The sequence below is a fragment of the Meleagris gallopavo genome, chromosome 1 (assembly GCF_905368555.1).
Source record: "Meleagris gallopavo chromosome 1, MGAL_WU_HG_1.1, whole genome shotgun sequence".
NCBI classification, from domain to species: Eukaryota; Metazoa; Chordata; class Aves; order Galliformes; family Phasianidae; genus Meleagris; species Meleagris gallopavo.
In genome coordinates, this window is record NC_139404.1 from 174,424 (window position 1) to 198,631 (window position 24,208).

Consider the following 24,208-nt stretch of genomic DNA (forward strand, 5'->3'; position numbering starts at 1 on the left):
CAGAGGGCAGAAGGAGAGCCCTGCAGGCCCTGCCTCACAACCTGCAGCACCCTCCATTGGCTTTTAAGAGGCCCCTCACACCAGCCCCTGCCCACAGCCCTGCAGCCCACCCCAGCTGCATTGCTCCAGTCTCGTTCCAGTCTACACTCAGCCCTACTCCATCACAGCCGGTCCGTGGAAAACCCATTACAAGCGAAAGCAAACTCCAGAAAGCTGCAAAATGAGAAAAAGTGGAGCAGGTGACCCAATCTGACTCCACACCTGGATCCACAAGGCGCCACAGAAGCAACACCTTTACATTACGTTCTTCTAATCCAAGATGAACCCAAGAGGAAATCGGTGCTTCTGTCGTTCCCAGGGAGTTTTATCCCCAAACAGCTTCCCAGCAGACATCCCTGGGCATCCCCACGCACTGCCTGAGGACACTGGGAGAGGACACGGCCTCTCAATGACTCTTCTTCTCCATCATTTTCCCTCCTGAGCCACTGCTCGTACCACGGACCCAGAAACAGGGCGGCTGCCAGCACTACACCAACAGCACAGCTTTGCTCAGCATCAGCGCCAAATTACAGATCCTAAACCCTCAAATACCATCAGCAACTGACCCATTTTTTTGCCACAAACAGCAGCACTGTGCTGCGACCTTCAGTCCGTTTCAGGGCTCACCCGGTTCTGCATTTCTTGCTATTATTGCTTTCCCACAGCAGGAAAGATTTCTCTGTTAATTTGCCCGGGGCTGCCCTGAGCTGCAGCCCAAACTGGAGGCCAGCAGCCTGCGTGAGGCTTCACGCGGCTCTCAATCCTTCACCTGAGCCCCGTAAGCTCCCAGCTCAATCACCTGAGCACTGCTCAGGGCCGTGCCCACAGCCCACTGAGCCGGAACACACTGCAGGATGCATCTTCTCAGATGCACAACTATCGCACACCCAAGTGCCAGGAGCCCAGGCTGAAGCAACGTCAGCGATGTCCTCCTCCTGAAGGAGCCTGGAAGCCGTGCCCTGCACAGAGCTTTGGGAGCAACAGAGCTGGGAAGCTGCAGCCTCCAGCATCTGCACAGCCAGGCCATCGCCCTCCCAACTCCCAGAGCCCGGGGGTTCTCAAACCCCATCACCTGATGAAGCTCACAGAGCCCCAACGGGTCGGGCCAGAGAATGCATTTCAGAGTCTGAACAGTGAGCCTGACTGCATACAATCCGTGGGTCAGACATTGCGGGTTCCCTTCACCACAGCAGACTTCATTTGGCTTTACTGATAAAACAGAGGAGGTGCACAAGCTGGGAGTTACTGTAAAAGGTTTGGGAAAGGAGCAGAGAGTCCTGGGCACCCCAGCACATCAGGAATGATGCTGTGCCCACCCTCATGGCCTTCGTGTGACACGTCCCACGGATGCTTTCCATCTGGTTACACTCAGCAAGTTGTCATCAGGCCCCATTGAAGCACCCCCAGGTGCAGCACCCATCAAAGAACACAAAACATAGAACCATAGAACCACAGAATGGCTTGGGTTGCAAAGGAGCACCTTTTGCTTGGAACACATCAGTTCCAACCCTCTGCTGTGTGCAGGTCGCCAACCAGCAGCCCAGGCTGCCCAGAGCCACATCCAGCCTGGCCTCGGATGCCTGAGGGATGGGATGAGCATCCACAGCCTCCTTGGGCAACCTGTTCCAGTGCCTCACCACCCTCTGGGTGAGATGCTGAGTCCTCACATCCAACCCAAACCTCCCCTTAGGTCTCACTTTAAAGCCATTCCCCTTGTCCTGTCACCACCCACCCTCACAAACAGCCGTTCCCCTCCTGTTTATCCGCTCCCTTCAAGCACTGAAGGCCACACTGAGGTCTCCCCACAGCCTGCTCTTCTCCAAGCCAAACCATCCCAGTTCCCTCAGCCTTTCCTCATAAACAAGTGGATTTTTCTTGCTCAAGGGCTACAGGACAGATTATAATAAAACAAATAATTCTGGAAAGGAAGTCAGCACAGAGTGTTAGCTCAGAGTTGGACCATCCTCAGATACAAACAGGTCAGCATTCCACAGAGCTGGAAAAGTCTGTGGGTTCTCAGGTTGCCCGAATATCCGAGTCAGCAGTGCTGTCTGTGATCAGAGCCATTCATCCCAGTAACCAACAGAGATCTGAACCAAAAACCCAGCAAAGAAAACAGCAGAGCTGAACCAACATCAGAACCAAGCGTCTTCAGCAGCAACTCGGCACGCAGACCATGGGCTTCCAAATTTGGATGATGGGACGGGAGGGGATGGGCTCAGGGTGCCGTGGGGAGGGTCGGGTTGGAGCCTGGGAAGAAGCTGTGCTGCAAAGAGCGGTCAGCACTGCACAGCTGCCCAGGGCGGTGGGGAGCCCCCATCCCTGGGGGTGTTCAGTGACCACGGGGATGTGGCACTGGGGGACGTGGGCAGTGGGATGGGCCGGGGTTGGACTGGGCATCTCAGAGCTCTTTCCCAACTGGAATGATTCTGTGATTCTATGAAAGTAAGGGACGAAACGGCCCCAAAACTAACGCTGTCTCTGGGGATGAGGTATGTGGGCCCTCCTTCTGCGCAGAGATCAATATGATGGACGTGACTTTTGGTGCCCTATTTTGCAGTCGTGATACGTCGGATGACTTTTAAAACAGAGAAAAGCAAATAGGAAGGAAAGCATCCATCGCCACATCAGAAACTAAAGAAGGGGGAGTGGTGCATTTCCTCATTGTTCCTGAAAACACTCAGGGCAGAACTTGATTTTACTTCTCTGAGTAAGGCGGGAGCATCCCTCTGCAGAGGGGCCATCCCAGAACCCATCCCACAGCTCCCAGGCAATGGGGCACAGAGGGTCCAGGAGAGACCTGGGGTAGCACAGAACTCAAACACAGCAGTGGGGGAGATGAGATCGTTATGGGATGAATTGGGATGTGACCTGAAGAGTGAGCACAGAGGAGGAACGGGCTCAGCAGAGAGAACGCAGAGCCCACCTTTGCCCACACCATCTGCCTCCGGCTCTGCTGCACCTTCCCTGGCACCTTCAGGTGCAAGCAGGTAAAAGCAATTAAGCGCAAGGTCTGGGGACTTGAAAAGCGTCCAGGAGCAGATGGGATCCACCTGAGTGCCCGACGGCAAGGGCAAAGCCTGCACAGAAGCTATGGAGCAGAACAGCCCTGCCCGGTCCTGCAGCACAACACGTGGCCCAGCAGAAGTCGAGCCATGGGCTGAGCACGCTGCCTCCCCTGGGCCATCCCTGCTCTGTTCAAGTTTCAGTGTCGCTCTCACCAGCCCACAGCTTCCCTGCAGCCACAGCCCAGACTTTGCCCTCGGCTCACAGCTGGAGGAGCTCAGAGCCCAGCAGAGCTGCAGTCAGAAGCAATGCAGAAATGCATCGCTTTTTGCAGCTTCCTTCATGCCACAGCTCTGCCCCTCACCTGCAGCGACCCGGGCAGACACAGCCACCTCTCCCCACCTACTGCTTTTTGCCTGATGTTCCTTAAGGCAGGAGGTACTTCTGCAGTGAGTCTCCATACACCACAACACGAGGGCTGTGCACGGGAGTCTGTGAGTGCAGCTGCAGCGGATGCTGCGTGTGAGCAGCTCGTGAGCAGGCTCACAGCTCACAGCTCACAGCTCTGCCACGCGCATTTCTGCTCCGAGCCGTTCCAGCCCTTCAGCCTCCAGCTGCTAAGCTGATTTTTATAATCATCTTGCTTTTAATACAATCATTATACAGTCATTATGCCTTTAATTAAGCATTTATTGTAAAAAATAGTGCCAATCAAAGTCAGCAGGTTGGAATAGGAAAGGAAGGGAATTAATGTATTCCCAAAATGTTAATGAGGACTTTTCAGCCTGAATAGAGCTTCAGCATCCGGTATCCAACGAGCAGATTCCAAATGTGATAAGTAAAGCTTGAGCAGTGAAGCCCTGACCCAAATGATCCGAGCTGGAAGGGGACCAGGGCAGTTGTCTGATGCCCACCCTGCTCCTCCTGCTCTCCCACCAACCCAGCCACACTCAGCAGCAGGACTGCAATCCCGAGGGGCCCGAACTGACCTCGTGCCCCTCCCACAGACCCTCACAGGGGAGGAAGGGCACAGTCTGAGCCCTTTGGGTTTCAGAGCTCTGCTCCCAGCAGTAGCTGCTTGCAGGGCAGGAGGTCCCCGCAGGGACAACTCAGGGCACGGGGCTCAGACCTTTCCTGGAACCCCGCATGAATCACCCTGCAAGCCACCACGTGCAGACCTGCAGCATCTGCCCTACTGACCGCTGATATCTGCACAGTGCAGCTCCCTGGTGCTCAGGGCAGCCTCAGCAGGACACCAGCAGTGGGGTTCGCTGCTGAATCCCCCCATTCACACGCAGAGGCTCCTCCAGCCCCAGCTCCTGCTACAGGCAAAGGTGTAGGAGAAGCTGAGCCAACGCGTGTGACCACACTCCTCACCTTTTGCACTGCAAAAGCACTAACAGGAGCAACGGGTATGAAAGGCACTAAAATCCACCCTCGGTGACTTCAGCAGAGACAGGGAGTGCTTCTTCCCACACATGGACAGGCAGTGTGCATCCAGCAGCTCAGCCCTGCTGCAGAAGTACACAGAGTCACACAGAATCACAGAATGGTTTGGGTTGGAAGGGACCCCGAGGGTCACGAAGCTCCAACCCCCCTGTGCCATGCAGGGCCACCAACCTCCCCATCTCACAGCAGCCCAGGCTGCCCAGGGCCCCATCCAACCTGGCCTTGAACACCTCCAGGGATGGACGGGGATCCACAGCCTCTCTGGGCAGCTGTTCCAGCACCTCCCCACTCTCACAGCAAACAACTTCCCCCTGACAGCCAGCTGAAATCTGCCCTCCCTCGCCTTCCAACCATTCCCCCGTCCTGCTGTTCTCTCCCCTTTCCAAGAGCTGACTCCCCTCCTGTCTGCAGGCTCCCTTGAGGTCCTGCAGGCTGCACTGAGGTCACCCCGCAGCTTCTCTTCTCCATGCTGAACAGCCCAGCTCCCTCAGCCTGGCTTTGCAGGGAGGTGCTGCAGCCCCCTGCTCATCTTTGTGGCTCCTCTGGACCCTCTCCAACAGCTCTTTCCTGTACTGGGACCCCCAGCCCTGGACGCAGTGCTGCAGATGGGGCCTCACAAGAGCAGAGCACAGAGGGACGATCACCTCTCTGTCCCTGCTGCCACCCCTCTGCTGATGGAGCCCAGGATCCCGTTTGCTTTCTGAGCTGTAATCACACACTGCTGGCTCATGTTCAGTTTTTCACCCCCCAGGACCTCCAGCTCCTTCTCTGCAGGGCTGCTCTCAAGGTCTGCTCCTCCCAGTCTGTGTATGTATCTGGGATTACTCCAGCCCAAATCCCAAACCTTCCACTTTGCTGTGTTGAACCTCATTCTGTTCACACGGGCCCAACTCTCAAGTTTGAGGAGATCCCTCTGGATGGCTTCACTTCGCTTTCTTACAACGTGTCACATCCACCACTCAGCCTGGTGACCCTAGAGGAGCGCTGGGCACACGGTGCCTTCACGCAGGTGGGCCACGAGCTGCCCAGCCTGTGCTCCCCACAGCACCCCAACACAGGCGCTCACAGGAGAAGGGAAAGCCCTAAGAGAAAGGGCAGAGTGAGAAAAAGCAGGTCGGGAGAACCAGTCCTAGGAAGCGAGGGGTCAAACTGAAAGAACCTTAAGGCTCCTTCCAACCCAACCGTTCTGTGATCCTGTGAAGCACAGCCAGCATTAACAACCCCATCGCAGCCCTCCCCAGCAGCACCAGCTCGCTCTCTCCCCTTCCCCAAAGAGCACTGGTGCTGCACCCACCCCTCCAGCTCGCCTCCTTCCCTCCCCTGCATCTCCAGAGAAACTCCTCCACCCCCAGAAGATGCCACCAAGACCGATCCAAGGTCCCCACAGATACACCTCTCCCATCACCGTGGGCCCTGTGCTGGCTCTGACACCTCTTGTTTGTGCACTCAGCGCCCTTCCACTTCAGCCTGGCACAACACACCTGATGGGAAGCCCTCTGGGACTTCTGCTGCTGCACACCTCAATCAGATCCACACAGCTGCACACCGGCCCCTGCATGGCTGCTCACACGTAGCCAGGGAAGGCAAAGGAGCAGCCCAGGTTCCGAACCCTCTGGCATTCTGAACATGCCTCATAGAAAGCTGTTGAGATCCAAAAACCACTTGCTTCCAAGCTCTCCACCTCAAATAAAAGAGATGCACTCAGTTCCACCCAGCCCATTCCTGCTCTGTGCTCATCAACGCCTGCTTCACAACACGTGAAGACTTTTGGGAACCCACTTGTGCACACTTCAGCACTAAATCCTGCTGCAGGTTGCAGGCACACAGGCAAGCACAGCTGTGCACGCTCAAGCAATAAAGGCAGCAGGTGCACTCAGTGCTCCCTGTGCCCAAAGTCACAGAATCATCAGGCTTAGAAAAACCCTCTGAGATCACTCGGTCCAATCCCAACTCATCCCCACCATATCCACCACGGCCCCAAGTGCCACATCTCCATGGTTCTGAAGCACCTCCAAGGTCAGGGACACCCCAACCTCCTCTAGTGCTTTCTGTGCCCAAAATGTAGACACGTGCCCAAGAGGTGGATTTTGGGGAGCCGTGATGTGTTGGGAGCTGCAGTTGCGCGCACAGAGGGGCAGCAGGTGGGCTCAGAGCCCACATTGAAAGCAGCACCCGGGGTCTGCCCCAGCCCCAGCAGCACGGGGGGAGCAGGGCAGGGTGCTGGATGAGCCCGGGGGACCCTTCCAGCCCTGACCGCTCTGCAGTCTGCAGAAACAAAGCAAGAAGTGTCTGAGGATGAACTGAGGGCTGCAAAGGTATCTACCTCAGAAGGAGCAAGTGGAAACTGGCTGTGCTAGCGGGTGGGGAGCAGGTTGGGGAGCAGGTCCAGGAGTGAGCCAGGGCTCCATGGCCTGAAATTCCGCAGAGAATATGGGGCCTCAGCAGCCGGGAGCACAGCGCTGCACTGCATGGGGTGCTGGCGAGGACGTGGGGAACGGCATTAAAATAAAAGAGAGGAGACTGAGGGCAGACACGGAGGGAAATCCTTCACACAGAGGTGGTGAGAGCAGCCCTGGCTCTGCTGCCCAGAGCTGTGGGTGCTCCATCCCTGCAGGTGTCCGTGGCCATGGATGGGGCCCTGGGCAGCCTGGGCTGGGGGGCACACAGCCCACAAAGGCGTGGGGCTGGGGGTGATGAGGGGTGTTCCTTCAACCCAGCTATTCTGTGGTTCTGTCATCTTTAAGGACCCTTCCAACCCAACCATTCTGTGGTTCTCTTATCTTTAAGGACCCTTCCAACCCAACCATTCTGTGGTTCTGTCATCTTTAAGGACCCTTCCAACCCAACCATTCTGTGGTTCTGTCATCTTTAAGGACCCTTCCAACCCAACCATTCTGTGGTTCTGTCATCTTTAAGGACCCTTCCAACCCAATCATTCTGTGGTTCTCTTATCTTTAAGGACCCTTCCAACCCAACCATTCTGTAGTTCTCTTATCTTTAAGGACCCTTCCAACTCAACTGCTCTGCAGGCACCCAGGTCCTGGTGCAAGGAACAGCAATGCTGTGAAGCACTGCTCCGAAATCCCCATTTGCACAAACCAGAGACCAAACCCAAACACCAGCACTGCTCACTGTGAGCAGATGGCAGACAGCACCGCATCCACGGCTCCACAGAGCATCTCTGACAGCTTCTGAGCAGGATCAGCAGCACCAGCCCTGCAATCCCAGCCTGGTGCCCTCAGCTCTCCCTCCAACACACGGCTAAAGGGCTTCTACACCCACACCAGCTCCATCCAAAGAGAAGGCGTCACCAGGAATTAATCGCTGTCAGCAGGAAATGAGAGCCAGAGCTCAGCTCAGCTCTATGCTGACCGAAGCATTCACAGCTCTGACAGAGAGTGGGAGAAGTTCCAGGGCAGCTCTTGGCCAGACCTCACCTCTGGGCTCACAAAAAGCTCAGCTGCAATATCCCAACAGCTGCCTCTTCCTTCACCTCCTGCAGATGTCTGTTCCTGTTTTCAGGGCACACGTGGACCCAGCTGGGATTCACAGTGGGGTACAGACAGGAAGAACCCAGGCAGTTCCCCATACCTCCACGCAGTGTGCCAAACCCAATGTGCTCGAGGATGGAGGGCTTTGTGAGCCCACATTTTCTGAGCATGCAGGAAACTGCTGCATTCGTCTTCCCCAATGACCACCACAGAATGGCCTGGGTTGCAAAGGCCCACAGCGCTCATCAGTTCCAACCCCCTGCTGTGTGCAGGTCGCCAACCTGCAGCCCAGGCTGCCCAGAGCCACAGCCAGCCTGGCCTCGAATGCCTGCAGGGATGGGATGAGCATCCACAGCCTCCTTGGGCAACCTGTTCCACTGCCTCACCACCCTCTGGGGGAAAAAATTCCTCCTCATATCCAACCCAAACCTCCCCTGTCTCACTTTAAGACCATTCCCCTTGTCCTGTCACCACCCACCCTCACAAACAGCCGTTCCCCTCCTGTTTATCCGCTCCCTTCAAGCACTGAAGGCCACACTGAGGTCTCCCTGCAGCCTTCTCTTCTCCAAGCCAAACAATCCCAGTTCCCTCAACCTTTCCTCACAGCAGAGCTGCTCCAGCCCTCTGATCATCTTAGTGGCCCTCCTCCTATCTGTGCATCCTGCCCATGACTCTGTCTGAACGAGGACCATGTGGCCAAACCACCTCCAAAGGAACCTCCCTCTTGGGAACCACAGCACCCAGCGCTGCGCCCATCCATCCATCCCATCCATCCTGCAGTGCATGAGTGGGTTCTGCACCCTGATGTCTGCATGGGGCTCTCATGGGCTCCTGGGAGGACCTACAGGTCCAGAAAGGGAACACCAAGGGAAGGTGTTCTCTGCTCTGTAGAGGTGAAGGCATTTCCAACTGCAACAGAGGCAGCACCACAGTCTTTGGGGTTTCTTCTGTCCAAGTTCTATTTTTTTTTTTTTTGGCTGGTATATACACAGAATAAATGCAAAAATGAATAATATAAATCACATAGAACTGCTTGGTTTCCCAGCACAGGAAAGGAAGGAGAACCACACATACACACTCAATGCCACTCACATCCCATAAGGTGTGCAGATGGTTGGTGACAAGGGACCACAACAGAGCAGGAACCAGCATCCTCCTCCTCCAGCACAGAGAACAGCACCCCAGCTGTGCCACCCCTTCCAGCCAGGTGACACCAATTAACTCATTAACTGTTCCTGTAGAGCACAGCAGCCCTGGGGCCCCTATTCACCCAGCTGCTGGGCTGGCAGCTTTAACCCTGGCACCTCTGCTGGGTTCAGAGACCGCAGCCCAACAGTCCCTGCATGGAACCTCGTGGTATCACTGCACGGGGTGACACGCAGACAGCAGCCCCACCGTGGCACATCACACTTCCCTACCCAACACAAAGCATTTTGATTTTTGCCTCGTTACCACCTCTGTGCCCTTGGCCAACTCATCTCATCTGCGGCACTGCGTCCAGGGCTGGGGAACCCAGAACAGGAAGGACGTGGGGCTCTGGGAGCGGGTCCAGAGGAGGCACTGAGATGGTCAGAGGGCTGGAGCAGCTCTGCTGTGAGGAAAGGTTGAGGGAACTGGGATTGTTTGGCTTGGAGAAGAGAAGGCTGCAAGGAGACCTCAGTGTGGCCTTCAGTGCTTGAAGGGAGCGGATAAACAGGAGGGGAACGGCTGTTTGTGAGAGTGGATGGTGACAGGACAAGGGGAATGGCTTTAAAGTGAGACAGGGGAGGTTTGGGTTGGATGTGAGGAGGAAGTTTTTCAGCCAGAGGGTGGTGAGGCAGTGGCACAGGTTGCCCAAGGAGGCTGTGGATGCTCATCCCATCCCTGCAGGCATCCGAGGCCAGGCTGGATGTGGCTCTGGGCAGCCTGGGCTGCAGGTTGGCGACCTGCACACAGCAGGGGTTGGAACTGATGGGCACTGTGGGCCTTTGCAACAGGCCACTCTAAGATTCACAGCCCTCTGGCTGGCAGTCACAGGGAGCAGCAGGAGCTGCATGCTTTGCTTTGGGGTTGAGGGCTCTTGGGGCATGAAAAGCCATGCTGGTACGAAGGAAACAGCAGCAGTGCACATCCTGAGCAGCAGCAACACATGTCCACATCCACAGCAGCAGCAGCAGCAGCACGTATCCTCAGCTCCTGGACATGGAAAAGCAGACAGAGAGCTCTGCCCTGCCCTGCAGAGAACACTCACAGCTGAGCATCAGCAGCAAAGAGCTCGAGGAGCGACAGGAGCGCTGTGCCAAGCTGCATCACACTGCTTGCTCATTCCCTCCCCCCCCTGCTGCTTGCTCATCACCCCCCCATCCCATGCCAGGAGGAGCTCTGCCAGAGCCCTGGCGCTGGGAAACCCTCACTGCCACCACGGCTGCAATGTGCTCTGCTGTGTGAGCAGCACTCGAGCAGTAAACAGCCTCATCACGGAATGGCCAGACAGCATCTTGGCGGTTACCGTGGCCTGATGGGTTTTTTTAAGCCCTCGCTGCGTGAGCCCCACTCCAAGGAACGTTTTTGGATCATTTGCTTACGTAGGGACTGGCAATGGCAGTGCTGATGCACTGCTGAGCTGAGAGCCTCTCCTTAAAGACAGAAGGATCAGGAACCTCCCAGCTCCACTCCAAAGCTGTACAAAGGAAATCCCCAACTGCAGAGCTCTCGGTGGAAGGGATACGGCCCTGACACAGCAGCACAGCCATGCTGTTGATGCTTCTCCAGCCCCTGTGCTGTTGGGGCTCAGTGTCACAGAATCACAGAATGACAGAATGGCTTGGGTTGGAAGGGACCTCAAGGATCACGAAGCTCCAACCCCCCTGTGCCATGCAGGGCCACCAACCTCCCCATCTCACAGCAGCCCAGGCTGCCCAGGGCCCCATCCAACCTGGCCTTGAACACCTCCAGGGATGGACGGGGATCCACAGCCTCTCTGGGCAGCTGTTCCAGCACCTCCCCACTCTCACAGCAAAGACTGTCAGCTCACACCTCCCGCAGCACAGCTCAGGGAATGGCCATAGGGAACAGCACACGCAGGGCAGCCTCTCAGTGCCTGCAGCCTCCTGCAGCCGACAGCACAGCTCAGCAGACCTTCCTGTACCAACAGGTACTGCAAACCTCCAGTAATGAGTCTTCCCCTTTTTAACAGTGTACCCACACCCCTGGCCTCCACAACGCCCTGCAGCAGCAAAGTCTGCAGTGCAACATCACCCTGCTCTTGTCTGGGGGTCTCAGTACAAGAAAGACAGGGAGCTGTTGGAGAGGGTCCAGAGGAGCCACAAAGATGAGCAGGGGGCTGCAGCACCTCCCTGCAAAGCCAGGCTGAGGGAGCTGGGCTGTTCAGCATGGAGAAGAGAAGCTGAGGTGCAGCCTGCAGGACCTCAAGGGAGCCTGCAGACAGGAGGGGAGTCAGCTCTTGGAAAGGGGAGAGAACAGCAGGACGGGGGAATGGTTGGAAGGCGAGGGAGGGCAGATTTCAGTTGGGTGTCAGGGGGAAGTTGTTTGCTGTGAGAGTGGGGAGGTGCTGAACAGCTGCCCAGAGAGGCTGTGGATCCCCGTCCATCCCTGGAGGTGTTCAAGGCCAGGTTGGATGGGGCCCTGGGCAGCCTGGGCTGCTGTGAGATGGGGAGGTTGGTGGCCCTGTATTGGTGGGGGTTGGAGCTTCGTGATCCTTGAGCTCCCTTCCAACCCTGGCCATTCTGTGATTCTGCTCTCTCCTCTGCCTTGAGGGTGGACCCAACATTTCTCAGAGCACCTCTCCGTTCCCATATGAAGAATTTGCAGGCGGCCTCTCCATGCCACCGCAGGCTCAGCCATTTATCTCCCAAACAGATAAGCCCTAAACTCCACGTGGGGGTTTCCTCGTGCAGATGATGCTGCAGAATGCCACTGACCCACGGACCACTGACCACCCTGACCACCCTTGTTACCCTCTCTGTATCATTAACACAGCTGCACGCACACCTCAGGACAGGGCTCCTCGGGCTGCCCGATGGGGGCCCATCACAGCTTCACCCCGTGCACGCTGATCACTTCTGTTCTAATAATTGTAATTAATTTGTTGGGTGTGACGCAGCAGCTCCTCCTGGCACCGCGCTGACTTCATAGGCAGCACTGCCTCTTATCTCTTTACTCACAGTCATTATTGACAACGCTACGGAGGAGCAACCTCTCTGAGATCTACTATCTGAACACCAACAGCCGACCGGCTCCCTTAGCTGCCTGTGCAGTATTTGGGCTATTCTTCCTCCCGTGCACCATTTGCATTTATTAACTCTGACCATCACTGCTGCTGTGCCCGGCGCCGCGGTGCTGCCCGCACCTCCAGGCTGTGCTCCCTGCAGCTCACAGCCACCCTGCCCTGCAATGCTGGGAAGCCATTCTGCTGCTGCTTTTTCCACAAGAAAAATTAGCAATCACAGACTTCTGAGCAGCCCACTGACACCTTTGCAATTTCAAATGCCAAGAGCTTGCAGCTCTCTAATTAGCAACAGACCTCTCCTCCTGCCCAAGTGCTTTGCAGCATGACACTGCACTTCTCAGAAGCAGAAGTGGAGCACTCTGGAAATTAAACATCTCCTGTGATCCCAGATGCACCGGGTTTGGTACAAACGTACAAAGCACAGAAGCAGAGCACTGTTGGGGCTGCCCAGCTCAACCCATTGCTGCCCCATTTCCTGTGATGGCAGAGTGCAAACCCAGGGGGTGATTCCATCAATGATCACAGAATGGTTTGGGTTGGAAGGGCCCTCCAAAGGCCGTCTGGTCCCACTCCCTGCAATAAGCAGGGACCCCCACAGCTCCATCAGTGCTCAGAGCCCCATCCCCTGCCCGTGGGTGCCTGCAGGGATGGGCAGCACCACCTCTCTGTGCAACCTATGCAGTGCCTCATCGCCCTCAGCATGAAGACCTTGCTCCTCATATCCAGTCTAAATTTCCCTTTTTCCACCCCCCAGATCCTTTTTGTGGCCCTCCTCTGGATGCACCCCAGCAGGTTGGTGTCTCTCCTGCACTGAGGTCTCCCCATCTGTTTGCAGTGCACCAGGGGAAGCAGCAGGGAAGGTGCTGTGCAGTGCCAGGGTTGTGCCTCTGCTCTGCAGCACAGATGGAAGAAGTGCTCGGTGCCATCGGCCCAGGGGAGTTCATAGCATCATAGGATCATAGAATGGCCTGGGTTGCAAAGGCCCACAGTGCTCATCCAGTTCCAACCCCCTGCTGTGTGCAGGTCGCCAACCAGCAGCCCAGGCTGCCCAGAGCCACATCCAGCCTGGCCTCGAATGCCTGCAGGGATGGGATGAGCATCCACAGCCTCCTTGGGCAACCTGTTCCAGTGCCTCACCACCCTCTGGATGAGTTCTACCAAAGGGCTTCAGAGCTGACCTGGAAAACTTAATCCATACAGACTGCAGCCAGGGAGAGGCAGAGTGCGGGGATGTCTTCCATGTAGGGATGGGGAATGGGGATGTCCTTCATGTAGGGATGGGGAGCAGGGATGTCCTTCATGTAGGGATGGGGAGCAGGGATGTCCTTCATGTGGGGATGGGGAGCTGGGATGTCCTCCATGTAGGGATGGGGAGCAGGAATGTCCTTCATGTGGGGATGGGGAGCTGGGATGTCCTTCATGTAGGGATGGGGAGATGGGATGTCCTTCATGTAGGGATGGGGAATGGGGATGTCCTTCATGTAGGGATGGGGAATGGGGATGTCCTTCATGTAGGGATGGGGAGCAGGGATGTCCTTCATGTAGGGATGGGGAGCTGGGATGTCCTTCATGTAGGGATGGGGAATGGGGATGTCCTTCATGTAGGGATGGGGAGCAGGGATGTCCTTCATGTAGGGATGGGGAGCTGGGATGTCCTTCATGTAGGGATGGGGAATGGGGATGTCCTTCATGTAGGGATGGGGAGCTGAGATGTCCTTCATGTAGGGATGGGGAATGGGGATGTCCTTCATGTAGGGATGGGGAGCTGGGATGTCCTTCATGTAGGGATGGGGAGCTGGGATGTCCTTCATGTAGGGATGGGGAGCTGGGATGTCCTCCATGTAGGGATGGGGAGCTGGGATGTCCTCCATGTAGGGATGGGGAGCAGGGATGTCCTCCATGTAGGGATGGGGAGCAGGGATGTCCTCCATGTAGGGATGGGGAGCAGGGATGTCCTCTACTCAGAACCTGCAAGGGGAGGAAGGGACCACACGCCTACAGGTCCAAGTTTCGGTGGAAAGCAGAACACTGTGAGCACTACAGCGTGTTGTGAAACAAACAGCAGACACCACAACTCTTCTCAGTCCTTTTGGGAACCTCACAGTGATTAATAACACACGTAATTTTCTCTTCTGAAGTCTGTTATGGAAAACAATAGGCGAGCCAGCGGCACGAGTGGGGCGGCCACGGTGCTGGGATGGATGGAGCCATGGGGACAGGGCCGGCAGGAGCCGATGCTGTGCTGCTGCTCTCCGTTCCTCCCATAGGCTCTGCTCCATCAGCCTGCAATCCAATTTGCTCGAGACAGAAACGCCCACACAAAAGTGAATGAGGGAAGGGAGCAGATGAAAGGAAGGATTCATTTCTGATTAGCGGCCACCCCCGCAGCCCATTCCTGCGGTGCCCACGGAGAGACGGGCAGCCCTGGCCTGGGCAGAGGAATGTGCTCGTGCTGCAGCAATCTGAGCCAGGAACACGGCTCTGCAGGCAGCACAGAACCAAGCAGTGCAGGACTCAGCCCTGTGTGGGGCTTCCACGCAGCCCTATGGCTCCGGGGGCTGGCGCGGAGCTCCCAGCCATGGCTCCAGATGGGGCCAGAGGGCACAGGGATGGCTGGGGGCTGCAGCTCTGTGTGGGGAAAGGATGAGGGAGGTGGTGTGCAGCCTGGAGAAGGGACTGCGGGGGAGACCGCCCTGCAGCCTGCCAGTACTTGAACAGAGCCTATAAGCAGGAAGGGAAGTGGCTTTGTACCCAGGCAGAGAGCGATGGGACAAAGGGGAATGGCATTAAACCAAAGGAGGGAAAACTGAGGTCAGATATGGGGGGAAATTCTTCACCCAAAGGCAGTGTGGTGCTGGCACTGCTGCCCAGAGCTGTGGGTGCCCCATCCCTGGAGGTGCCCGAGGTGTGGATGGGTCCTGGGCAGACTGAGCCCATGGCAGGAGTGAGACTGGATGATCATTAAGGTCCCTTCCAACCCAACCTTCCGGGGTTCTGTGATTCTATGGTACCCAAAGCAGCACCAGGAGTGGAGCGACGTTCATTTGTCCCACCTGACAGCTTCCCTTCACATCACCTCCCCAGACCATACGCAGCAAAAGGAGTGATCACTCACAGGGCTTCCAAATGTTGCTCCCTCTGAGGCAGAGAGGAAATGTTAAATTGAAAGTCTACACTACTCTGCGTTTCTTTATTTTTTCTTCCATTTCCATGTGCAAAGCAAGGTTTGAAAGGTTTTTAGAGCCTGCTTCTGCCTAAAAAGCGAGCAGGTGACAACCATCCTCTAGCCACACAATTAAACAACGAAAACCAGCACCATTAAGGTTGGAGAAGACCTCTGAGATCCCACCACCCCAACAAACCATGTCCCTCAGCGCCACATTTTCACGGAATCCAAAGGATACCAGATTCAACATTATTACTTAAACATGAGGGTATTAACTAAGAGTATCGCTGAATTCCCTTCCTTCCTGATGGACCTGAGACAGCCCCCAGCACTGCCTCTCCTCGGGTTAGCAGAGGACCCAACTGGACCAGGCATGGGCAAAGCTGACACCAAATGATCGTTATGGTCCTTTTCAACCCAGGCCATTCTATGATTCTACGACCCCAGTCGTGCCCACTGATTTAAGGATGCACACCATTCCAGTTATCCCATGTCAAAAGGGACAGAGAGACGTGAAAGAAGTTCCAGGAGAAGGTAATGAGAGTGAAGCTCTGGAACAGCCTCTGCATGAGAAATACAGCATGGAGCAGTATTTCTGTGAGACACTGCTGGCGTGAGGTTGGGGGAATGGCCAGAGGAGGATGAAGGTGCTCCAGTTGCCCTCTGCTCCTCACAGTGCTGGAGGCATCAACCGACCCTAAAAGCCCCCTGGAGACCTCCCTGGGAGCCGCCTGGCCATGGTGATGGGCACTCTGCTTGGAGGAGACCCAGAGGTGCCTCCAGCCCCTGCCCTTCTGATGTTCACACAACCCCTGGATGTGGAATGCTGTGCCGTAGGATGCTATTGGCTGTGTGAGTTACATGTGTTCGGGTGGAGAAACTAATGGAAGGGAAAAAAAATGGACCAGGAGCTGCAAATTAATCTATGAGTTGTTACGGGTGTAATTCCCAAGCTGTGCCCAATGCACCTCCTGACTTCCATCCCGCTCCAGAGCTCGGCATGGGGCCACTGCCACGGACAAGAGCAGCACCAGCTGTCCTAGGTCTTGGTCAGACACAGCCATCGTCATGTTCTTGTATCAAGGAACAACAACACAGAGCAGATGCGCTTCCACTGAGCTGCCATCACAGAAAATCAGCTGCTGCTAACTGAGACATGGTAATGACACGAGGAGCATGAGTTACACAGCCTCGCGGGGTAACTGCTCCAGCATGGAGAGCACTTCGGTGTGCGCCACCCAGTCAGCTTCAACTGCCTTCCAACCAAGTGAGCCCCAAAGCAAAGAGACCCCGGGAAACATCCGAGACGTCTGCAGAGCTGCCAGAGCAACGAAGAAAAGTACATCAGGAGGAGAGCATGAACTGAACAACACAAAGAGTGCCGGTCATCTCTGTGCACTGCAAGAGCGCTTCATGGGTACAGAGGGGTCAGTGGCAACACAAAACGTGAGCAGAGCCGCCAGATGGGCTTCTTATGAAAAAACAAGACTGAAAATCTTGTGAAGAAGAAAACTTCAGAGGTGGGGAAGACGTTTTGTTATCGCATCCCTTCATAAGCACTGTCCTGCACATGGCTGCTGTTGGCTTTGACGTTGAGAAGTGTTTGCTGCCATCGGTAGTCCTGGTGCCAGGTGGGCTCTCAGGAGATGAGAGCTGGCAGCCCTGCAGTGTCTGTGCAGCAAACGCCGCCTCTGCTGCATGGCTTCCAGCATATGCTCTCTGTGAGATGAGCGCTGCAAAGCAAAGCAAAACCTTTCGAAGGAGGAGAAATGTGCTAATTAATGAAGTCACCTAGGAAGGCAAGAGAAACCCGTGTCTGGAAAGCGGGGATGGAAAGGAGCTCCGAATCCTTCCGGCTGCACGGCAAGCAAGCTGCAGAGCAGAGACCCTGACAAAACCTTCAGAGGGGAAATAAAGAGGAAAAAAATGATGAGAGAGGAGAAAAAACTCAATCTTTAGGAAAGTTCTTGCTGGTTCAGAAGTACCCCAAGGATGAAGAGCAAGGAGCTCATCCACAGCTAAAGGAGGTGCTCCATTCCTTAACTACGAGTCACTGATGGAGGTGCTCCATTCCTTAACTACGAGTCAAAGGTGCTGGTTCCAAGGACTAACACCAAAAGAACGAAATGGTGTTGGGATTTCCCAGTGAGAACAGCAGGACCTGAACAGAGCTGAAATACTGCTCCGTTTGAAGCAGATCTTGATAACTCTTTTCTTCCCCCTTTTCCTTTTGAAGCAGCACTTCTACCCTGAATGTGCCTCGTTATTGTGCTCGGTAATGAGAGCTGCTTCAAGATAACCCGGCACGCTCTGCTGCTCCTCAAAGACAGCAGGGCTCACACTCGGTGCTGGACAATGGCTGGGACCCAAGCAGGGCTGTGCTGTGCTCTGCCAGCTCCACAGGAGAGCCGAGCGCTGCCCGTGAGTCAGCACAGCCCCAGGAAGCACTCCTGAGCAGAATCACCATTTGCAAATTGAATTGCATTCCAGAGAAACACCAGTGATGGTTTACAAGGAGCCAAACGCTGGTGGTGAGCTGCGATGCCCCACAAGGTCCCTATGGCACTCAGAGACCTTCCCAGTGCCCAAGGTTAACTGCTGCGGTCAGATCCCTGCACCAAACATCGGCCCCAGCAGCTCTCTAACAAAGTCCCTGCTGATCCCTGAACAGGAGTGTTTTTGCTGAGAACTGAAATTGAAATAAAGCCTTTTTTTAAATACAATGTCAAAACCAAACCAAAAATCTTAAATATTCAGAAGGGAAGAGGTGACATTTGAACGTGTCAGAAGGGCAGATTCGATTTGGCAGAAAAGGTCTCTGCAGAGTGTTTATTGCCACCCACACAGGGAAGCGGACGCTTTTGGAAACAGTTTTAAGTTTCAAAGCCAGATGCAGGTGAACACAGGTGGTGCAACCTCCCCAGGGCTGCAGGCACATGGGGGGATGCTCAGAGCCATTCTATGGGGAGATGCTCAGAGCCATCCCATGGGGAGATGCTCAGAGCCATTCCCTTCTTCGTGGGCACGGTGAGAGGTCTGGGTCCATCCCAGGGAGGAAAAACTGCTCCTGGACTTCTGCTTCTCTCTTTTCCTTTGCTGCCTGCTGTCCTGAAGCCATCTCCCAGATTCTCTGCATCCTCACCTTTAACTCCTGAGTGTTACTCCATCATGTTACTCCACCACATGGGGAGAAACTCTCATGAGGAGCCGTTGACCCCAGGGCAGCGCTCATGGCTCGGAGCTGCCAGAGCTTGGGCAGCTGTGGGACACCTCTCTCATGGTTTGGGTTCAGGTGGTGCTGAGTGCAGCCAGAGGCCAGGCTCTGTGATCCCTGTGGATTCCTTCCATCTCAGGACGTTCTGTGGTTCTGGGTTCCTGCTGCCCTGCCATGCGGGGGCCGCAAAGACACATAGATGAGTGCAGCAAGTCTACCCAAAGCACAGGAGGTGCATGGAAACCCACCTGCCAGCTTCGCCTGCAGCTGTGAACCACAGCAATGCTTAATGCCAACCACTGCTCAGCGTGAGTCAGGCAGACAACTGTTCCACGCAGAGTTCCTCTGCTCCTGGGCCTGCACCACGCAGAACAGCAGCCTGGATGGCTCACAGCTGTGCGGCCACGCAGTGCCAAGATGCCAACACATGGCACCACCCCAGAGCCAGCTGGGGACCCTCTGCAGGCATAGAATGAGGGGGGTGCTCCTGGTAGGACCCAGCAACCCACTCCCCAGGAGCAGAGGTGGGAGCAGGGGGACCATCAGTGCTGCTCCTGCTGCCTGCAGGAGTCCTCATGGACGCAGCCTGTGGACAGGTCCTAGAGGAGGGCATTTGCTCCAACACCTACACCTGGCAAGCCACCACCGCAGAGCCCTGATCTCGGTGCTGACTGCCACCATCCCATTCTTCCCAGCTCGGCCCCAACACTGCTGCCCAGAGCTGTGGGTGCCCCATCCCTGCAGGTGCAGGGGCCCTGGGCAGCCTGAGCTGGGGAGGCACCCAGCCCATGGCAGGAGTGGGGCTGAGGGGTCCCTTCCAACCCAACCATTCTGTTGTTCTGTTATCTACAAGGACTCTTCCAACTCAACCACTGTTGGATTCTATGACCTACAAGGACCCTTCCAACCCAACCATTCTGTGGTTCTATCATCTTTAAAGACCCTTCCAAAAGAACCGTTCTGTGGTTCTGTCATCTTTAAGGACCCTCCCAACCCAACTGTACTGTGGCTCTCTCATCTTAGGGACCCTTCCAACCCAACCATTCTGTAGTTCTGTCATCTTTAAAGACCCTTCCAAAGGAAGCGTTCTGTGGTTCTCTCATCTTTAAGGACCCTTCCAACCCAACCCAAGGAACGTGTAATCATGTTCCTTGATCATGATTCCATGATTCCCAGGGGAAGCACAAGGCTGAGCACTCCACTCCCCATGGGCACACAGCACCCAGCAGCAGCACAACTTCTACAGAAGCTCAAATGGATCAGTTCTCCCTGAGCCCCACACAAGGAAGGAACATGTTGGGAAGTGCTTCCCCCCACTGCTGGTGTTCCCCAGCCCCTGACAGGGGACGTGCAGGAACAGAGAAACTGCAGGGATTGCAGAAGGAACAGCAAGGCAGGGAAGCAGAGCCCCTTCTGCACTACACAGCCCCATCCAGGCTACACAGCAGGATCAAGGAAGAAAGAGGAAAGGTGCAGGTGTTTGTACTAAAAGTCCTACACACGAAGGGCACAGCAAGGAGAAGGCTGGAAAAAAAGGTGCAGAGGAAAGTGAAGGAAAAAAATAGAGAAAAAAATCATAGTTACCTAGTTCACGAAGCTGCTCGTCTACTGCGAAGCATGAATGAAAATAAAAGAGAAAAACCATGGGATGTGTGTTAGCTGAGAGCAAAGCAGAGCCACGCGGGGTCGGAGCACAAGACCACCTGTGGGACGTGGCTCCTCGAAGCCCACATCCATGCCACTCCGCACCGCCATGCAGACCAAAGGCTACTTTATAAACAGAACCTCCTCATCTACCTAAAAGAAAAGCAGATAAACACCAAAAAAAACCAACCCTGAAGCTGTGGATACCCCATTTCTGGAGGTGCCCATGGCCACGGATGGGGCCCTGGGCATCCTGAGCTGGGGGGCACACAGCCCATGGCAGGGGTGGAACCGGATGGCCCTCCAACCTGAGGCATTCCACGATTCCATGATTCTATGACAAATACATGAGCAGACAGGAAGGCCCTGCGCCGGCACCTGACATGCACTGCCAATTATTGATGCATTCCAGATAGGACGTGAGCAGTTGGGTACTTCCAACCACCACAGTCCTCACGGCAGTGCTCGTGTGAATTGTGAGGACGCACGTACATCTCAAGCACGGCTCTGGCAATGTCAGACCGAAGCCATTGCTCAGATCCCCTCTCGGCCCCAGAGCTCTCAGCCTTTCCTCATCAGGAGACGCTCTGCTCAGCTCCCCGCTGCAGCCCTGCATCGCTGTGAGCGCAGCTCCTGGTGAGCAGGGAGCTGAGCTGCCCCAGCACACATTGGTCCTACGGCCGCTGCAGCCTGGCAAGCTCAACACAAGCTTTCCCTCTAATAATAGGTCCGCATTTCCCTCGCAGCCAAAATCTGGGACGCCACTAAGGTCATGCTGAGGCACACAAGGCGCTGACTTGAATTAATGAAGGGGTTTCTAATTCTGGAAGGTAAATAAGGAGAGCTGCCAGCTCTATGCATACCTCAGGACATCTGACTGGAATGTCGTCTTAATTTAGAGGCTTCAAGGGAAGAGACTGCATATTGTTGAAATGGCAACCCTGGATCCTACAGGTTGTCTTTAGAGGTCATCCACAAAATACATTTCAGCCTCAGATTTCTTTGCCATGACATTTGGCAGAAGAAACATTTTTATCATGCTACCAGGCTTGGCTGCAGCCAAGACAAGGGGCAAGGCTACATTGTGGAGCGCGGGAACGTTGTAGGGCAAGATCACACTGTAAGGCAAGGCCACGTTGTACAGTAAGGCCTTGTTGTAGGGCAAGACCACACTGTAGGGCAAGGCCACGTTGTACAGCAAGGCCATGTTGTAAGGCAAGGCCATGTTGTACAGTAAGGCCTTGTTGTAGGGCAAGGCCACGTTGTAGGGCAAGGCCATGTTGTAGGGCAAGGCCACGTTGTAGGGCAAGGCCTTGTTATAGGGCAAGGCCACGCTGTACAGCAAGGCCACGTTGTAGGGCAAGGCCACGCTGTAGGGCAAGGCCTTGTTGTAGGGCAAGGCCTTGTTGTAGGGCAAGGCCACGTTGTCGGGCAAGGCCATGTTGTAGGGCAAGGCCACGCTGTACAGTAAGGCCATGTTGTAGGGCAAGGCCACGTTGTAGGGCAAGGCCTTGTTATAGGGCAAGGCCACGTTGTACAGTAAGGCCTTGTTGTAGGGCAAGGCCACGCTGTAGGGCAAGGCCATGCTGTAGGGCAAGGCCATGTTGTAGGGCAAGGCCTTGTTGTAGGGCAAGGCCACGCTGTCGGGCAAGGCCATGTTGTAGAGCAAGGCCATGTTGTAGGGCAAGGCCACGTTGTACGGCAAGGCCATGTTGTAGGGTAAGGCCATGTTGGAGGGCAAGGCCATACTGTAGGGTAAGACCATGTTGTAGGGCAAGGCCACGCTGTAGGGTAAGACCATGTTGTAGGGCAAGGCCACGCTGTAGGCGTGTATTTGTGCATGCCAGGATAACATAACAACTACCTCAAACACCTCAAACCCAGAGGGAACAAAGGCACTCTCTTTTTTGTGTGCATTTGTAGAAGTGCTCCAGGACTCCCTGATCTGGAACCTACAGAAATCTCAGTGGGGAAGGGGCAGTAAGGAAACTCTTTTCCCCCAGAGGACACAATAAAAGCAACAGCCAAACATCAAACAGTGGGGTTTTAGAGAGACCATTTGTACATCCAGAAGTTTGTAAATAGCACCAATGGTGGGAGATGCCCAGAGACCCCAACCAAATCCTACAGATCAGCAAGGCTACAGCCCCAGGTGCAGCCCCTCCTGTCCGTCACTGATAGAACAAATCCATTACAGTGCATGTGCAAAAAGATTTGTTAATTTATATCAGAGATCTGAACTGAAATGTATTAGTCACAGCAAATCATATTTATAAGTAGATGCTCTTCGGCGGAATTAAAGCGAATATAATTTCTTTTATGATAATTATAGCTTTGGGAGTGAACTGAACCAAACCAAATGAACCATTTCAGTTCCAAGTCAGAGGCCATGGTGGCTGTCGGTGGGCGAGCTGCTCTGCAGCACAGGGCAGCAGGGATTGCTCCTCGGGGCACCAGCTGGGTGGGCCCTGGAGGAAGGCAATGTGGGATCTGGCAGACAAAGCCTCCAATGACTGCTGCTGGAGAGCAGATGTTCATTCAGCACCCAGCACCATGCAGATGCTCACACAGATGGCCAATAGAGAGGATTTCATAGGATCATAGAGTGGCCTTGGTTGCAAAGGCCCACAGTGCTCATCAGTTCCAACCCCCTGCTGTGTGCAGGTCGCCAACCTGCAGCCCAGGCTGCCCAGAGCCACATCCAGCCTGGCCTCGGATGCCTGCAGGGATGGGATGAGCATCCACAGCCTCCTTGGGCAACCTGTTCCACTGCCTCACCACCCTTTGCATGAAAAACTTCCTCCTCACATCCAACCTAAACCTCCCCTGTCCCACTTTAAAACCATTCCCCTTGTCCTATCACCACCCACCCTCACAAACAGCTTTCAAGTACTGGAAGGCCACACTGAGGTCTCCTTGCAGCCTTCTCTTCTCCAAGCCAAACAATCCCAGTTCCCTCAACCTTTCCTCACAGCAGAGCTGCTCCAGCCCTCTGACCATCTCAGTGCCTCCTCTGGACCCGCTCCCAGAGCTCCACGTCCTTCCTGTGCTGGGTTCCCCAGGCCTGGATGCAGTACTGCAGAAGATCTGAAGAACGATGGTCCGAAGACAAATGCTCCCAACCACCTCCTGCACACAGCCACCACGGGACCCCAACTTCCAGCTCACAGCCCCTGATGAGCACTGCAGTCAGCAGAGGAGCTCCTTCTCTTCCAGGTGTGTGCATGTGCCCAGGAGCACCAGGCATCACTGTGCCCTGCTGCAGAACCTCACACAGCTGCCTCCACCCATGACATTTGTGCTCCTAATGAACTGCGATTTTCTCACCGTTGAAAGTTAACTACATGGTATCTAGAGGTAATGCACAGCAATCACAGAAAATCATTACCGTCATCCCTTGTAATCTAGAAATAGGCAATACAGGCTCTCAGCATCAGCCTGCTACAGGTCTGCTAGGACGTCCACCCATGGTCCAGGCTCTGAGCATCTGATGGAGCTGTGGGTGTCCCTGCTCATTGCAGGGACTGAGGTCAGATGGCCCTTAGAGATTCCTTCTGACCCAAAACATTTTATGGTTCTGTGAAGGTCCCTTCCGACCCAAACCATTCTATGGTTCTACAAACATCCCTCCCAACCCAAACCATTCTATGGTTCTATGAAGGTCCCTCTCAACCCAAACCATTCTATGGTTCTATGAAGGTCCTTCTCAACCCAAACCATTCTATGGTTCTATGAAGGTCCCTCTCAACCCAAACCATTCTATGGTTCTATGAAGGTCCCTCTCAACCCAAACCATTCTATGGTTCTATCATTCTATGTTACCCATGTATGTGATGCAAGATCTCTACTCTGGGTTTGGCTTTTAGACTGCCCTGCACCCAATCTCACCCCAAGGCTGTGATCACAGCCCCCTGAAGTTCCCAGAGCTGGGAGTTGGCACACCGACCCTTGGGCACAGAGGTGGGGGCACC

At 55.0% G+C, this 24,208-nt stretch overlaps 1 protein-coding gene across 9 annotated transcripts in view; it reads right to left on the minus strand.

Annotated features, from left to right (window-relative positions):
- Window positions 1-24,208, minus strand: part of SHANK3 (SH3 and multiple ankyrin repeat domains 3) — a 306,860-nt gene that overhangs the window by 133,029 nt on the left and 149,623 nt on the right. The gene's annotated exons all lie outside the window — the stretch shown is intronic.